The 17,342-nt window shown below is 42.2% G+C and overlaps 1 protein-coding gene and 1 long non-coding RNA gene across 5 annotated transcripts in view; both read right to left on the minus strand.

Annotated features, from left to right (window-relative positions):
- PTP4A2 (protein tyrosine phosphatase 4A2) overlaps positions 1-13,096 on the minus strand; it is a 31,224-nt gene extending 18,128 nt beyond the window's left edge. Inside the window, exons 1-2 of one of the 4 annotated variants that reach the window (XM_059376994.1) lie at positions 12,163-12,540; positions 7,433-7,511 (exon numbers count right to left, since the gene is read on the minus strand). The gene's annotated coding sequence lies outside the window, so the exon portion shown is untranslated. Of the gene's footprint in view, positions 1-7,432; positions 7,548-12,162; positions 12,541-12,841 lie in introns of those variants that run through there. The other 3 variants (XM_059376993.1, XM_059376995.1, XM_059376992.1) reach the window with 3 other exon arrangements.
- A 374-nt stretch (positions 13,097-13,470) lies between these two features.
- LOC132002193 (uncharacterized) lies at positions 13,471-16,607 on the minus strand. Its single transcript, XR_009399774.1, has 3 exons — positions 16,464-16,607; positions 15,549-15,593; positions 13,471-13,729 (listed from the first exon to the last, which is right to left on the minus strand). It is a non-coding gene; the product is annotated as an uncharacterized LOC132002193 (long non-coding RNA).
- Positions 16,608-17,342: the final 735 nt, after the last annotated feature.

Consider the following 17,342-nt stretch of genomic DNA (forward strand, 5'->3'; position numbering starts at 1 on the left):
TGTCTCTGCCTACCACTCTGTCTGCCTATGCTCACTCTCTCTCCGTCTCTCTCTCTGACAAATAAAAATAAAATCTTTAAAAAAAAAAAAAAAAACAAGCTTCTGTTCCATCTCCCAGCCCCAAGAGTTCAACTACACATCAACAGTTAAATGCTCTTGCACCTGTCTATTCAGATGAACTAATGTTAATCGCGTAAGAGACATAAGAATACAAAGCAGTCTGTAAAAAAAAACCCATAACCCACCACAGCTGGAAGGTACTAAAAATTACAAAGCCCTAAAGTTTAGCATAAACTCAGCATCTACACATCTTATAGGAAAATTTTCTTCTAAACCCATCTCTCTGACATTAAGTAATTTTATCTTTTATAGAACCTAACTTTTAAAATGTTGAATCTGGGACATTCCCATTTCCTATACAATAGTTGCATTTTTAACCAAAGAAGATAACTTCACTGCAGGATTAGAAGGAATGGTCTATGACAGAGAAATCCATTTAAATTAAGGAGAAGAAGGAAGGAGAAAGAGGAAATAGATGAAGAAAGGGGAAGCTGGAAGAGCAAGTGAGCAAGAGGCCAACTAAACTAAGACAATGTACTACCAGTAAGACTAAGTCAATAACACAACAGAGACTACTTTAAACTTTGAAGAGAGGTATGTCAGAATTTAAATATCCTATGTCAATACTCTAGTGCTAACATCTAAATGAAATGAGAATCAAATGCATGAAATAATATAATACCATCATTTAATCATGATTCTTAAAATGGAACATTATGCTGATGTTAAAAAGAATCAAACAGATCTGTAAGAAATATGGAAAGATGGCTAAGAGACTCTAATAACTGCAAAGAGCACATGATGGTATGAACAGTATATAGAGAAATATTTGTGAGTAATGTATAGCTTTCATACCCATCAACTATCTGGAAAGTTACAAAGAGGTAACTGGTTGTCAGGATCAAGGGGACCGGAGATGGAGGCCAGAAGCATGATTTACTTTATCATTATGCATCGCTTCTGAAATATTTTACTTTTCCCATGGACATGTATTACCTTTTTCTTTTTATTCCAGGGTGATAAAGCACCCTACAACGATTTACAATTTAACCATGTTCTCAAAAGTGCTATAACCACAGGATTATAAAGAGCCTTGAGAGAGCTAGTCACTCTTAGTCCCAGGCAGGCCTGTTCCTACACAATTCCAGACAGTTTTCTTCTTTGTTAAAGACATTAAATTACTGAGTAAAATTCAGGTTCTTCTTTGGCAACTGTAATTCTAAGTTCAACTATAAATACAGAGAATTTGAGGGCAACACAAACTTATTAAGCATCCTTTTAAAAATTCTGTCAATCCACTCACATCAAGTTTTCCACTGAAAAATTCTCTATTTCCGAGTTAAAGTAAATGATAAAATAAACTCTCTAATTTGATGGGTTATGCCAGGAGTCACCAAATTAAAACAGTACATTATAATATAAATACACAATAAAGAAGTCTAGATCTAAGAAAAAAATCTCAAAGCAAAGGTCTGGAAAAACAAGTAAGCATACATTTACTGTTATTTTTCTTACCAGAAATTCTACAGGAAGTCATGCAAATTTGAGTCAGCTTGGTTTGTAGAAACAGGCAACATGAAAGCATTATACTGCATATACAGCTAAAACCTTGCAACAAGTTTTTCCTAAAACAAATTCACCTCACTTCAACAAAGACACCTGCACTTCTCTTAAATAAGTATGAATAACCTATCAAGAGTAAAGAATTCACTCTCATGAAGAGTTAAAACATCTTCCTTACAATTTGGCTAATTAAGAATTTATTAATAATTCAAGTTATTTATTAGACACGTACTATGCATCCTAGTACTCTTTGAAGTGCAGTAAGAGCAGTAAAAGAAAATTCTCAGTAGGCAGAAAAAGATAAAATATGCCACTGTTAGGGAGAAAAATGCAAAGGAGGGGAAACTGCAGTGCCAGAAAGGAGAGGGCTTCTAATTTTAAATAAGGCTATCAGGAAAGGCCTCACTGAAAAAAAGTGACATTTTATCCAAGACTTGGGGGTGTGAGCCAAACAGATATTTGAAGGAGCATTCTAGGCAAAGGGATTAGCTGTTGCAAAGGTTATGAGGTGGGGCCATGCTTGGAGTGTTCTATGAACAACCCTCTCTTCCCCCTCTCTCTGTCAAATTTAAAAAAAAAAAAAAAAAAAAGATAGACTTTAAGGTAAATTTGTCCACAAACTGGATATGGGGTCTATGAAAAGACTAAAGGCCCTGAGTAATTCTAAGAACCCTAACTTAATATTCAGAAATTATTCAAACAACAGATGAATAAAATCCTCACAACTATCAAGGAAGAAAAATAGGGAATTTACCTGTATAAGGGAATTTTATCTGTAAAGTACTACTGTATCTACTGCATTCTGACCATTTGAGGAAAAAATGTATCTTATAGACTTATTAAAATGATCTTAACTTTGCTAATTAATCTTCTAGTTAACTGGTCTCAAAATGAAAGCTACTCATCTTTCATAACTTACTCCCAAATTATCAGAGTTCTGTGGAAATAATAGTTCTACTCTTTTTGTTCATCCCTGTAGTTCCACTTATCAAACTAAAACTGTATACATCTGGCTCCTTGAATTTATTAGACAATTTAAATTAATGTTAATTCCCCTCCCCTACTATACAGTTCCAGGTAGCTGATAAGGATAGAGGTATCATTAAATTCTACACAAATTAGAGTCCAAAATATCTGTGAACAAGGTAAAAATAGCTTCTTTACTGCTAAAAAAAAAAAAGTTTCATAGTTACTCTCTTGGTTATTCCCACTTTTCTACTTCCTCATTTAAGGAGGGAACTTGAGAATCAAGTTCCAGTACAGAAATCAATAATCACTTATATAAAAAGAAATTATGACCTTGATTGTGGGAAAATACTGTAACATTTCAGAACCAGCATGATATACATGGCCTGCCACTCAGAAAGGAAAGGAAAACAATTAACCAACAATTGCACCTGCTTCTGAGAACAGTGACCGTTATAAGTCCTGTGGGCCCAGTTCCTACTCAAATGAAAAGGGAGTGGTTTTCAAATTCGTGTGTACCCTAGTGATTAGAAGTACTTGTCATTTTCTAGTAATTCCTACCTCTACAAATAACTGTAAGACAAAAATTGCATTAAATATTTTCATGCCACACTCGAAAATATTTATTTTCAATTCTGTACTGTTTCTCTAAAGATCAGCAATTCTCCAGTTGAATTTCTTGACCAAAAGTCTTATAAATAAAATTTCCCTTCCATAAATAAAATTTAAAAGAAGGTAACAGGACTATGGCTAATTTTCACTTTTTCTAAAAAAAATTATTCGAATACCAGTAATAACATTAAAAATCCTACCAGCACAATTCTAATATTGGGCATTAATCTTATTGAGTTCAAGTGAATTTTTAAAATATTAAGCTAAACATTTAGCTGTATTAAATTGATTCTATTCATTCACTCTTTTCATTTCCAGGCAAAGACATCATGGCTATCTCTCTTCGTGGGCTTTATGCTTAAAGATTTTACTTTATGTGCACTTTAAGATTCCTAAGCCTCTTTATTGTAAAGTTTAAGCACATTATTTTCCTAAATAACTGTGGTAACCTCCTTTACATGATTAAAAACTATCTCATATTCAGCAACATTCCCATATAATTAAATTCTAATCTTTGTTTTCTTCCTTTCTTCCATCCTTCTTTTAACCTCAAAAGGCTAAGTAATTTTCCCAGAGAACAATTTAAGTCTTAATCATTTTAATTTAGTTTCCAACATCACTATATATACCTTAACCCAGAACCATTAAGTCAATTATTGCATTAATAAACAAATGTTTTTGAGATTCTGAAATTCAATTGTAAAAAAGCAAATTCAGTAGTGAAAATCCAGAAAAAAAGAAAGAAAAGAATAGAAAAGAAAGGGGTGCCTGGGTGGCTCAGTCGTTAAACATCTGCCTCCCACTCAGGTTGTGATCCCAGCATCTTGGGATCCAGTCCCACTTCAGGATCCCTGCTGGCCAGTACGTCAGCTTCTCCATCTCCCGCTTCCCCTGCTTGTATTCCCTCTCTCACTGTCTCTCTCTCTCTCTGTCAAATAAATAAATAATATCTTTAAAAAAAAAAAAAAAAAAAAAAAAAGGAAAGGAAAGGAAAGAAAATCCAAAAGGACACCTGGATTCAACCTGTCAACACCACTTTGAAATATTTTCTGAGCTATATCAGGACAGTTAGAATGACTGTAACAGCTGTGAGTTCCCTGAGGTTGCAAAATAGATACTTGGGAAAAGGTTATTTGAATCACCTTTCAAAATAACCTACAGCACAGGAGCAGCATGCAAAGTAAGAACTTCCAGGCTATTGTTAGCATTATTTAAAATACATGTTTTGGAGCTGAGCAGTTTATAGGTCAGCTTAACTCTTTCATTTCCCCAATTTTCAAGTGTATTGAGCATTATTTAAAGGTCCTGTTCAAATATTCACCACCACCAAGGAGGGAAGGAAGCTCTCATTCCAAATTACATCTTGTCAGCATAAATTCTTTGTTTGAGCCCCAGAAATTTTTTTGCTGTTAGGGCATTTTGGTCCAAGTTTCCCCTAAAACCGGTTAAGTTACACTTCACTTCCTCTCCTAAACTTTTTATAAATCACATTGCACTTCACAGCCATCAAGTCAAGAACACAAATCATTCTATTTGGAGCTGCTAGTGGCCTTTTAAAATATATACTGTCTCGGGGCACCTGGGTGGCTCAGTGGGTTAAAGCCTCTGCCTTCAATTCAGCTCAGGTCATGTTCCCACATCGGGCTCTCTGCTCAGCGGGGAGCCTGCTTCCTCCTCTCTCTCTCTCCCTGCCTCTCTGCCTACTTGTGACCTCTGTCAAATAAATAAATAAAATCTAAAAAATATATATATATACACTGTCTACCCACTAACTGTCCGATTTATTTTGATAAAACACAACATTCACAGTCTTTAAAACACATACAGTGAGAGCAGTTGTTTTACATTAAAACACACTGGGAAAGGTATGTCCTATGGTGAGTGCTGTGAAGAGTGTAAGCCTGATGATTCACATACCTGTACCCCTTGGGCAAATAATACATTATATGTTAATTTAAAAAAAAAAAAAAAGAAAAAAAAAAAACCCCACAAAAGTGAAGTTAAAATGGTAGAAATGGTGAAATACCTCTATAATGCCAAGTCAAGAGATAATTATTCTTTGCTCACCAGCTTAGTTCAACATGAATTCGCCTTTATTCTCTTCCCACTTAAAGAATGCAAAATTTGGGACGCCTGGGTGGCTCAGTTGGTTAAGCGGCTGCCTTCAGCTCAGGTCATGATCCCAGGATCCTGGGATCGAGTCCCACATCGGGCTCCTTGCTCGGCAGGGAGCCTGCTTCTCCCTCTGCCTCTGCCTGCCTCTCTGTCTGCCTGTGCTCGCTCACTCTCTCTCTCTCCCTCTGTCTCTGGCAAATAAATAAATAAAATCTAAAAAAAAAAAAAAAAAAAAAAAGAAAATGAAAAATTTAATCTTTCTTGTACTCTTCCTCCAAATGCTTAGTGAGATGGAGGACAATATGTCACCTCTGAATGATACTAAAATGCGGCACATCCAATCTTACAGCTAGCATTTGTGGAGCTCTTTGAGCATGCCATGCAAACACTATCCAGGATCAAGATACTAAAAGAATCCATGTGGGTGAAAAATATTTAATGAAGGACATTAAAATTTCATAATAATGCTATATACTTTGAAGACAAAAAATATGAGTAGAATGGAGTAGGATTAATTAGGACCTACGAGGAAAGGTAGAACTTTTATAGAGAAAGGAAAGGAGTCTTTGGTTAGAAAACTCTAGGAGGCCTTGACCATGCTGAGAATTTCAAACCAATTCAAATGCAATAAAAACTCTTAGGAATTTAAGAAGTATGAACAGTAATCAGGTAGCAATTCTTTGCTCAAAGATAGAAAACAAATATGCCACCTTGGTGGGCATCTTCTGATCAACTGAGCAGCTCCATAATTAACAAGCTGCACAAAAATAGACTCTCAACTTACTAACTCCTACCTCATAGGTGAATTTGTTTTCTAGCAAACACATGCGAATTTAACTAAATTCTACTTGCTGCTAACCTCCAAATGAAGATCTCATTTCACTAGAAAAACAATTCAGGACATAGTCTATGACTTAAATTTTAAGTGCTTCTCATCTAGAAAGACTGTTACTGGAATAATTTAAACCAATCACCAAAAGGAAACTTGTTTGTAACCACACATGTGGAATGAAGAGTAATGTCACTTAGAATCTATTGTTTCTCTATCACATCCTTCTCAATTTGCTGACAAATCCTGCCGATGACTCATATCCTTGTGCACTAACCAGTCACTCTGTTCCCTCATGATAGACTTTCACCAGTAATGGAAAGTAGAAAACACATTAATTTGTTTTGCTACTAAAAACAATAAATATCAACATATGTAGATAGATCCAATTTACAGATACTGTGGTGATACAATCTAGTGAATGTCTCCTTTAAAAGACTGCCAAAAAAAAAAGTTATGCTCAAATCGCAACTAAAACTAAGGCAACTACAAGAAAGCAGACTGATTGTGAATTTGAATTCCTGTCAAACGATACATTAGTTAAGAGCCAACATTTTTGACCACTGCAGAAATAAAAACACAAAGCAATTTATCTGATCTGCTAAAGCAAATATATCATGTGTGCATTTTATGCCAAAAGAATTAACATTTCCTGAGAAGAATGAAATTTCAACCCAAAAATACTATGAAAGGAATTAAATATCTCTAAAGGTAAAGACCATTCTAATCGTCAAAATATTTTTTCAAAACAGGCTCAACTAGCAAAGAAAGGGTCACAGAAGAGCTTAAAATTCTCTAGAGTTTAAAAAGGCAATGTTGTGCAATGTAAATATATATTCAAATGATGAGATTTAGTTTCTAGGCCACTTACAATGGAATGGATGCTGTGTCACAGAACCTATGGGTAAGAAATCAGTGCAGGCATACAAAAAACATTTGTATTGGGGTGCCTGGGTGGCTCAGTCAGTTAGGTGTCTGCCTTAGGCTAAGGTCATGATCCTGGGGTCCTGGGACTGAGCTCTGCATCAGGCTCCCTGCTCAGCCAGGAGTCTGCTTCTCCCTCTCCTTTTGCTCCTTCCTCCACTCGTGCACACATACTCTCTAATTTAAAAAAAAAAAAAAAAAAAAATGTATTCAAATCATATAAAAACTATTGGTATAATATGTCTATTCCTCATAGTCATTTCTTCAGGAAAGATTTTGTACCCTGTCAGTCTATGCTGATTGAAGAGATAGTTCGGGGGAAACAACGTTAACACAGGCAGTGCAAAAGGGTCATTTTCTCACCTGGGTTCTGGTAACTCCACAGGGTAACTGTGAAAGTGGACAGAGCCTGCAGTGCTGTGAAGCTTCTTTCTTAGAGGTGCTAGAATAGTGACAGTTTCTGGTTTAGCCTAGACCTCTACAACTCCAAGAAGGAAAAAAAAAAAAAATAACATGTAATATCTACTTGAGCTCTACACCAAGCAATTCTATAGGGCTGCAAGTCCCAAGACAGTGGCCAAAGGAGCTAGAAAATGTGGTTCAATCAATAAAACAAAAATAAAATAAAACAAAAGAAAAAGCTACCAGACACCTCTACACATATAATATCGCTAAAGATGAAAATGGATGAAAGTCTCTTCTAACGTTCCAGATTAACAGATTCAAATCACCACTTCCCAAAAAAATTTTAATTGCTGGTATCCACTGTTCACTAACAAACCCAAGGTACAAAATTATATGAAGTGCAACATCAGAGACTCTCACTTTATAAATTTAGCAAATTATCATCAGTTTCTATATAACCCAACTCGTGTCTTAAGAAAAATCTCAAAACAGCAACACTCCCAAAAGAACAAAAAAAAAGTATGCAAGTAACTGAAATATCTTAAAAAGAAAAAAACCTAAATTTCAGACAAAAAGGCCAACTTCTTTAATGTACACTTAACTCCTATAGAGTAACAAGAGTTAACTCAAAAATAAAGTTTAGCAAGAGATTTAAGTACCTTAACCCCCAAGGGAAAACTTTTTTTTTTATCCACTGCCATCTATTTACTGATATCTTTAATCTGGATTTCAAAACCTAGAATTCACAAATTGATTCTGTAATCAATCTCCTTATCTGTATGAGTGAAAGTGCCACTTAGTCAAAGGATTATTATGAATTTTAAGTAAGAGGTTTTATGATTCAGCATTATAAGATTCTCAAGAAGGGAATGTTGAAACCTAAAGCATAATGATGGATTTCACAAGGTGTCCTAAGATCTCAAGATCTCTACCACTGCCCTATTCATAAATATAACTAAGTCTACCATGTTAAAATTTTGGATCTTGACTTCCAGTTGCTCAAAATTTTTAAAGATCTCCAACTTCTATAAGCAGTAGAGCCGATTATACAGCTTCTGAAGAAATCAAGCTAACTTGGATTTCACTCTAACTTAGGTTTTGCTCTTCCAAGAGTAACAACTAAAAATTTATGTATTGCTCTTCTGCATGTTATTTGTAAATGCTTTTTCTAGAGACTCTAATGGTCACCAATCCCACATTCCAAAAAAAAAAAAAAAAAGGAACAGTACAAACCCTGTTAAGTAAACCTCTACTGAATTTAAACTTTACACGTCAAAATTCTACAACTACTACATACAGAAATGCCACCTTTATTTATTTTTTTTTTAAAAGATTTTATTTATTTGACAGAAATCACAAGTAGATGGAGAGGCAGGCAGAGAGAGAGAGAGGGAAGCAGGCTCCCTGCTGAGCAGAGAGCCCGATGCGGGACTCGATCCCAGGGCCCTGAGATCATGACCTGAGATGAAGGCAGCGGCTTAACCCACTGAGCCACCCAGGCGCCCAGAAATGCCACCTTTAAAGGACAAAATGTTAGCGTAAGAGTTAAATCTTAAGAAAAATAAATATTTTACCTTGCTTCACACAAATGTCTTTTCAAGAAGATATAAATATAGGGCTTTCAAACTTTTTTAAAAAGTTATATGCAAAAGCATTCAAACATTTACTCTTCCCTAGTGCCACCAAAGTTCAATGATGTTATAAATGGTTTCTGCTTATAAATTTGGTTAGTTCAAATTAAATATTACTTGACTGACTCATGGAGGGAGTGGTTTGACTTTTGCTGTTCTGAGTCAGAATAGACCCAGTTCAGCAGTTCTAAACAATTTTTCATTTGTATAGGTGTCCTAAACGTTAGCTTTTTCCAGTTGCAAAATATAACAAACCGTTGCCTTAGTAGAAAGGTCTTAGTGGTAATAATAATTCGAATATGTAGTTCAATTTATAATTAACAAGTGCTTCTACATATATTTTCTCACTTGATCTTCACAATCTCCTAAGTACCTCATACTCCTGAACAGAAAGACTTCCACATAGGAGTGACAAGTCCTAGTTGACTCTTACCCCAATAAATAACACTCTTCCTCTCTCTCCCCCAAAATAAAAAACATAAAAGGCTGCTGGGTTTCTTTAATCAGACTCTCTTCTCCCAGACATATCCCAGGTGCCTCATAAAAGCTATGTCTCAAAGCACACACCCTGGGGCCCCAAGAGTTTCAAGGCAGAATCTCCACCCACATAAAAGCCTAGCTTAGGCCCCAAAGAGCCTCAAGTCAGCATCTCCTAAATGACCCCCTTGCCTCCAGCCATCTAGTCTTCTGCATTAAATTCAACATTTCTCATCTGTACGAGCTGCTAGGTCACTGTGTGGTTGAGAACCTCAAAGTGAGACAACCTACTGTGAGGGTGGTAATGGTAGAGTAGAAAAATCAAGGACTTTTGGAGTCATACAGACCTGGGTTTTTAATCCATTTCCAATTCTCACTATCTTATGACCTAGGACAAGTTACTTAAACTCTTTGAGCCCGTGTATCTCTTCATCTCATCACTGTAAATCACTGAGGCCTCATCACTGTATCCCAACTGCCTAGCAAATAGAAACCACTCAATATGTGGAAAGAAATGCAAACAAGGACCCCCTACCCCCTTTAGAGTAACTGCGAGAATTATACAGGGAGTGTATAAAAATGCCCAGTACGTAGGAGGCCTTTAATAATAATGAATCCAGGGACCTCTGCCTTCATCTCAGGCCATGATCCCAGAGTCCTGGGATCAAGCCCCGCAACGGGCTCTCTGCTCAGCGGGGAGCCTGCTTTCCTCTCTGTCTCTGCCTGCTTCTCAGCTTGCTTGTGATCTCTGTCTGTCAAATAAATAAATAAAATTTTTAAAAATTTAAAAAGAATAATAATGAATCCAGTCTCCCACTAAATATTAACAATAGTATTCACTATTTCTAAAAGCACAAAGCATGCTAATGATTGAAAAGGACATACTAAGAAAAACATAATTTCGGACTTCTAATTACACACCGATGTTTTGGTTCTATTATGTCTACTACCAAAATGACCACAGTCTTTGCTTATCCTACTGAAAGACTCCCAACTTCTAAGAACCTTCTCATCAGTAAAGTGTAAAATCCGTAACAAGGTACTTTTTATCAAGAGCCCCTAATTCCACAACACAGGAATCTGGCAAAACTCCGTAACAATATTGATTCACTACCCAATATGAAACAATTTTTTAAATGTCAAAGATTAGAATACTGGCAAACAACTTCTCACCATCTTCAACACAACGGCATGCTGGCAAGTGATTCTGAAGCCTTAAAAATGTGTCATCCTTAGCCTTAATTTCCTTTTGCATGCTGAACAAGGCATAACTTCATTCACTTCCTGTCTGAAACTACTCTGTAATACAGAGCACAGCAGCAAATAACTACCATATTCTAACTCAGCAGCAGTTGTAGTCTGGTGATTCCAAACAGACAAGCAAGCCTACAGTGATGCTTAGAACGGCTACACGCTTTTTATGTTTCTTGACAAACTCCAGGGAATAATAAACTAGCCTCTGGTTCTTCTTCATCATCAATGTTACATTATTTTTTTCTTAAGAGTTCTTTTCCAGAAGGGTAGAGAAGAGTTAGTATCTGATAAAAATTTTTTCTATCTACCTAACGATAAAATACCTTTCACCTGAAAAATTAGCAGTACTTTATAAAAGTCTATGCTTCTGAGCACTCTAAGGGCAAGAGCCTAGGATCCTGGGCAATAGACAAGGTTCTTCTAGTTAGCTCTCAGAGCGCCAGAGGACGATGGGATGGCCACCACGTCCCTGATAAATTTAGAAATTCGTATCGAAGCCATAAAACATAGGGAAAACATTTATCCTCCCTCTCCCCGAAAAGCATGACCTTTCTTTTAAAAATCCCAGAGCCAGAGGACTATAGTGCCCCTGGGATAAACTCCTATACCGTTTCCTCATAATGGAACCCAAGAAACCAGGGACACGACGCTCTTGGAAAGAACTCCCCAACCGAGGACCGCAGGGTTCACTATCGCCATACACAGCGATCACGATCACGGAGCGCCTCCAGGATGCCCGCTCACACACTGGACAATCGCAGGCACACCCTTTCCACGTTCCCTCATCTGCCATTCACCCCTCCCCAGCCTTCCTCTCTCACACGGCACTCATATTCCCCCCCACACACTCCCCCACTCTGCCCCATACACTCAACGCTCTCCCTCTCCCACCACCTCACTCTCCCCCATTTACCCCTCTCGCCCACGCGCACTGCCCCCCCACACCCCCACTGTCCTCTACACTCTGCTGGCACTCACACTGCCCCCGGACACGGCCCCCAACTCTCTCATCCACACACACCCCAACTCCGCCTTCTTTCATCCCTCATGCACACCCAGCCTCTCCCCAACTCACACTGTCCCCATCAGGCACGCACATTCTTCCCCCTCAACACTCCACATTCTTCCACACGCACCGTCCCCCCTTCCTCACCCACCCCCGTTCTCCACGCTTCCCGGCCGCGCTCCCCCCGCCCCCGGCCCGACCCGGCCCTCCTTCCGGGGACGTGTCTCAGGCCTGCACTAATGGCTGCGGCGCCTCCCGCCCTCCCCTTCCCCGAGGCCCCGGGAGCCGGCGCAGGGGCCGCCCGGGAGGAGCGCACTCACGCTGGCGAGCTGGGGACTGGGCATTGAAGTCCGGCGGCGGCGGGAGCGAGGAGGCGCCTCTCTCCTCAGTCACCTCGGCGGCGGCGGCGGCGGCGGTAGCGGTGGCGGCGGCGGCGACGACTCCCCCCCAGCCTCGGCGCGCGACACCCGGCCCGGCCCGGCGGCGGCGGCGGCGCGTGTCCACGAGTCCGTCTTGCTGCTGCTGCTGCGGCCGCCGCTGCGTCTCCTGCTGCCGCCACTGGCCCCGCTGCCGCCGCTGCCCTGTGGCGTCGCCTCGCGCAGTGCCCGGCCGCCGCTGCCGCTCCAGCCGCTACCGGACGGACGACGGTTACAGCCCGGCCGATCGCGCCGCCGCCACCACCGCTGCGCGCGCAGCCGGAACCAGCTCCCGCCGCCGCCCCTCAGGGGGCGCTGCGGGGCGCGGCGCGCGCGCCCACTGGCCCGCCCCCCGAGCCCGCGGACTGGCTGGCTTGCCGGCTCGCGGGGCGGTTGGGCCCGCCCACCTGCCCCGCGGGGTGCTGACCTACTGCCCTCGGCGCCTCCCCCGCTCCTCCTCGTGGTTCGTTCCTCTCCTCACTCCCGGCTGCGGAAGGCGCGTCCATGTGACCGGGAAGGGGGGGGCGGAACGTGGCCACAGGAGTCGTTTGCCCACGCCGCGGCCCCCTCATCCCATCCGCACCTGGGCAGAGGCGAGGGCCAGCGGCCGCGACGTAACCTGCAAGGTCGAAGGGCTTTTTCCCGCATCCCGAGCCGTGAAGCCTGAGGCCAGATCCTGATGGGACTGGGCGGCGACCGAGCCCTTTGCTCGGGGATTTCCAGCTCAGAAGTGACAACCAGGGCAGCTCAGTTCTTGGCTGCCCTTCCTCGAGGCCCCAAATAAATAGCATGCGTGCATGCGTCTGCAATTCTGCAATTACGAAGATTGTTTCTGCGCCTCTCCCGGTCCCATCCCCGCGCGACACACACACACATACACACACACACCCCTACGAACCCTTTCTGACAGTCCAAATTTCAAACTTCCGGTACGTAGCATCTTGGGCAAGTAAGTTATTTCCTCTCTCTTAGTACTCTAAATTATTAAATGGAAATAGTTACCAGCTACTTCATGAGGCTCTTTTCACGTATCAATGATAGAATGTATGAGAAATGCCTGATAAAGAGAAAATCCTGAATTTAAAGTTTTCCAACCTAATCTCCCCTTTAACGACAGAGATTATCCTTGAGATTCCAGTATTCTCTCTAGCATTTGGAAGGTGACCAGAAATTCTTTAATTCTTTGTCAGACCACAAGTTTTTAGTTTCGGTTTGGAAAATGTGGTCACTGGTGAGTTTGGGAGACTCGTCTGGGCCATTGACTGGTCTGACAGCAGCCAGAAAGAGGCACGGGAGGCTGGCTTGGGAGGAAGAGGGGAGGCTCACCCATGAGAGTTGGTGGGGGGGTGGCTAACTCTTCCCTAACCACCCTAGGAAGTCAACCTGCCCAGAACTAACCCCTGTTGAGAAAGGGCTCCTGCCCCTTGGGCTGCTTCTCCTCCGGGAGGACCACGCACATGTTCATTTGGCCCTGTGGGAAGAAGCAATGGTCAGTAGGCATCATTAGGCTGTCCCCACAAGGTAGACCTGGGGCATTGCTCCTGACCAGAAGGCTTCTATTAGAGCTTAGCAGTAAAAAGAAAGGTCTTATGTATGACTCAGCCACATGGAGCCACAGAACGGAACCCAAGATGTTCACCACCAGCAGGTGGCCCAGGAGAGGGTATTCCAGGGCAAGGCTGGCTGGCAGGACTGTGTGGGAGTTGAGAGGCCCTGAAAGGAGGGGCTGCAGATCAGAATCAAGGCCGTTGGATGAGGAGCACCGGGCTCAGCTGCTGCTTGCGTTCTGCCTGCCTCCAGCAGGCAGCATTTTCCACTTCCTGGAAGCACAGACTTGAAACAGAAAACTACATCCTCCGCAAAACTTTTTTGAGTCTCCTGGTCACTGGTTCTTCCACTAAAGTCTAAAAACACCTTACGCAATCAGCTATCCTAGCACTCATCACAGTGTATTATAAATGCCTATTTTCGTGATTCTTCCCTCCTTAGACTGACCTACTTGGGGCAACCTAGTACATGGCTGAACAAATGAATCAATCTTCCCTCATCTAGCTCTCAGCCGGGCCCTAAAATGTCAGTAAATAATACAATAACAACAGAAGGAAAGCAATAATGGCCATGAAAACGGCTACCAATTACTAAGCAAGCATCTACACTATTCTAAATCCTGCAAGCTGTTTCGAAATGTATTATGAAGTTTACTCTTCAAATTAACCTTCAAAATAAACTTCAAAATAAGGAAGGTATTCTCACCTTCATCTTAAAGGGGATTGGAAGTTCAGAGAGATTAAGTGGCAGACCCAGGATTCAGTACAGGTGTCTGCCTCTAAAGCCCGAATAAGCATAATGTTAGTCTCTAACTCCAATCAATAACAGGTTTCTCTCAGAGTGGGCTGGAACCCCTTCTGAGATGTTGAAAACAGCACCCCACCCCACCCCGGCCACCAGCTGAAAGCTAAAGCCCTGAGACCATGACACCACCATACCTCCAGGTCAGCAGGGAAATGCTCTAACCTCTGTCATAAATGACCTCACCCAGATGGTTTCCCAGGGAAGACTCCACAACTCAAAACACATCAGGAACTGGGCTGCAGGCCCCTTAGTATGGTGCAAACCTCCCATGGTAGTGAGTTTCATACATAAGTGCCCCAAGTTTATCCAGTGCCTTTGCTGAAACCTTCAATTGCCATTAGCTTATTAATCTTCCCAGTGCCCCTGTGAGGCAAAGCTGGCAGTATTCTGGGCCAATTTTATAGAGCATTAGCTTCTTGAGAGCAGGAGCTATGTGAGCCACACACAGGAGTTAGAAGAAATGGTAATGGTGATGTGGCAAAGAAATGGAGACTCTTGAAGAAGTGGTTTTAGACAGAGGTGGGGACACAAACCAGTGCCTGGTTCCCACCCTGGGACTCTAGACTGTTTCATCTGGCATCCTTGCATTGCTTTTGAGTTCCTGGTTAGCCTTGGGAAGTTACTTCTTCTAGTCTCAATTTCCCCATCTATAAAAAGGCAAAGGTAACAGTATTTACCTCCAAAGGTCGTTCTGAGCATCCCAGGAAGTAGTATGTATAACCCAGGTTGAACCACACTGGACTCATAATAAGTGTTCAATAAATGTTACCTATTATTACAGTGGTGCTTGGCAATTATTAGATGGTACTTAACACTTATTAGAATGGTCCTTGGCACTGTGGAATGCATAAACGGAATAAGCTTTGCTATTACTGGTTCTACAGAGTCTTTTTCAAAATTGTAGGCTCTGTTACTGACTACTTGCATTGTGGCCTTACCTTCATGAATGAACCTTCTGTCTTCATCTGTGAAATGGGATAGCCCTGAAATGAAGATAATGAAGGTCTTGAAAGTGCTTTGTAAACTGTCAAGCACTATGTAAACATTAATCTTTGTTTTGTACTATGACTGTACAAAAATCCTAGCTCTGTCCCTTAAATTCCTGACCTCTAAAGTTTCTTCATGTGTAATATGGCCATGAGGATCACATCTATCTCAGGGGGTGGTTGTGAAAAAAAAATTTTTTTTTTAATGATTCATGACGATATATTTGTAGTGCCTAGCAGGGTGTAGGTGGCCCCTGCGTGTTACTTCCCTACCCCCTGACAGGTACTGCTTTTCAGTGTGCTGCAGTAAAGAAAGCCGCAGGATCTGGTGGGAAATGTATGAAACCAATAGAGCTGGGATTATTCCTGCCTCTGCTGCTGTGAAGCCTTGGGCAAGTTACCTAACCTCTCTGAGTTTTCAGATTCCTTGCGTCTCACAAGAGATAAGGTATGGCTACTTTGCAGTTTCAGGAAGAGGAGACTGACGGACGCAACACAGACCTTGACTCAGAGCCAGGGCTTGCTCAGTAAACGGGAGTTACTGACAAATGGGCCGACAGGCCTGTGAGCTACTCTTATGGAAAAGACCCAGTTGGAAGCGAGGACCAAAATTCCCCCCACCCGATACCAGATAGGGTCTTGAGCTGCAAAATAAGAGATGCAGACTCTCTGTAGGTCCGCAGAGCTTGGGAGGTTCCCGCCCAGCACTGCCTTTCTCGTCCGGATCCTGTGGACCAGTCCAGAGAGCCAGGAGACCCACCCCCTCCCAAAGTGATAACCCGGGGGGAGGAGGTAGGGGGAGGAAGGAATGTACTGATTCACCGCCCCACCCATCCCCTGCCTCTAATCTCTCTTCCGGAATTTTACCGCGCTCTTGTGTTGGAGCGGAGGCGGAGGGGGCAGGGCGCGGGTTATCGCCGCTGCTGGACCCCAGCACCCCACCCTTGCGGATCAGCTGCTACGGGAAGCCCCGGGGAATGTTGCACACTCCCGGGCGGTTTGCTCCCTGCTGTGCGTGCTCTTGGGGGCGGGACCCGGGGAGCCCCTGCACGGAGGGTGAGGAGCTGTGAATTCTGACAAGCGTTCAGTCTCGCTCGCGAGTGGGTCCCTCTCCCCTAACGGGTAGGAGTTGGAGAGCTGGAGCTGAGTCCCGGCTCGGGCCTGAGTGCCCTGGAAGGCCATGGCCTCCTTCAGGAACCTTCCCGTGGCCAATCAGCTCTCAGGATCCCCATCTCCACCGCAGTCAGGTGTAACTGGATTGCAGCCAGAAATCCAGAGAGCAAACAACTTGGAACTGGCCGAGAGGGAGAGAGAGAGAGAGGGGTTTAGAAGCACAGCTCAGCCACCTTTTTTATCTTCCTAAAGATGGGGCAAGTGCAGCGGGACAAAGTGGGGATCGGATCGAGGCAATAGATACTGAGAGAGAGCCGGCGGTGGATTCCCCAGTACTTTAATCTGCCCCGCCCGCTGGGATCAGTTCACCACATTTTCTCATAACCTTGAGACTTAGTTTCCCCGTTTGGCGGTCGAAAAATATAAAAGAATTTGTTAATAATTGAAACAAGAGCTGTTGGAAATGTAACTCCCAACAAAGCGATTAGGAGGTAATGATGTTCACAGCCAGCATTTAGTGAGCACTTACTATGTGCCAAGGACTGATGTTCTAAGCATTTTACCCGTATTAACTAATTTAATTTTCACAATAATGCCAGGACATGGAAATTTTTATTATCCTTGCCTGGAAAC

Source organism: Mustela nigripes, chromosome 14, assembly GCF_022355385.1.
Source record: "Mustela nigripes isolate SB6536 chromosome 14, MUSNIG.SB6536, whole genome shotgun sequence".
Lineage (NCBI taxonomy): Eukaryota > Metazoa > Chordata > Mammalia > Carnivora > Mustelidae > Mustela > Mustela nigripes.